We start from the raw sequence: 1,165 nt of genomic DNA, 5'->3' as shown, positions 1-1,165 counted from the left end.
TCATTCATTTCATCGGAAAAGGATCGAACTGGAGTCATCGCATCGTTTCTAGATCTTCGATACCTCTATATTCTGAAGAATAGGTCCTAAAATGGTCAATCGATTGTTTTCTCAACGGGAATCTAGGAAATGGCAAGGGTTTGAGTATAGCGAGCAGAGGAATAGTTTCCTTTATCAAAAGAAGCCTATCGACTTGGAAACAGAAGATGTTGTAACTTAACTGCACCCTTCCTCTTCTGCCGATCTTTACAACGCTATGCACATCTCCTTCTTAGTTTTGAAAAAGAAAAGGGCCTCTTTCCTTTTCCCAATACTTGACCAAGATTTCTGTTTAGTTCAGTTCCAGATTAGGAAGCAATAGATGTTCCATTGGCCGAGAAGGAAACCAGTAAGCAGATTGAAGAGATAGATTGAATAACAGGCAGATTCCCCTCGTAACAGGCATATAAATAAGTCCCATTAAATTGATTGATAGACTACGCATCGATGGTGTCGAGTCAATCCTTGTAAGCTAAATACTACACAACCCTCCTTAGAGGGGGAACCTTAGAGGAAGAATACATATTACTTAGAGGACGGATGATGGTACATAGGCAAATCCTCAATCTATAGATGCTTTAGTGCCAGGCAGGCAGAGCCAGAGCCGCGTCGGGCAACGAACAACTCGTTTTTCGGAAGATAGTTGCGTTGCAGGTAAAGCTAGCAGTAGTTGGAGCTAAAGCAAGCTAGCTATAGGTGTTCGGATAGTTGTGTTGATAGAGGGTTTTCTCCCGGGAGACATATCGATTACACACAAGAACCTAACTCTACTTCTTTTATCCTCCTTATTGCTCCTTATCTCATTTCTCCTTTTATTAGCACAGCACCTTGTACTCCTTTACAGAAGCTGTATCGCTCAGAGCACAAATCGTTGTGCTCCTCACTGTTCAAGAGAGTTCTTGCCCTTCTCTGATCGGGGAAGGTCATTTAAAAACACTAGATCAGCCCATTTCAGTTGAAGAAAAAAAGTGATCCACCTAGAATATATGATCGATACCAAAAGATTGGATGTCATTTCTCAACACCAGCTTCTCACCTGGAGGAGGGAAGGGAGATATGAGCATAGCGATAGCGGTATCTTTTCCTCTTTTGATAGAAGCCCACATGCCCACTCTTCTACCCCCCC

The sequence above is a fragment of the Triticum dicoccoides genome, chromosome 1B (assembly GCF_002162155.2).
Source record: "Triticum dicoccoides isolate Atlit2015 ecotype Zavitan chromosome 1B, WEW_v2.0, whole genome shotgun sequence".
Taxonomy (NCBI): Eukaryota; Viridiplantae; Streptophyta; class Magnoliopsida; order Poales; family Poaceae; genus Triticum; species Triticum dicoccoides.
This window is presented reverse-complemented; position numbering follows the sequence as displayed.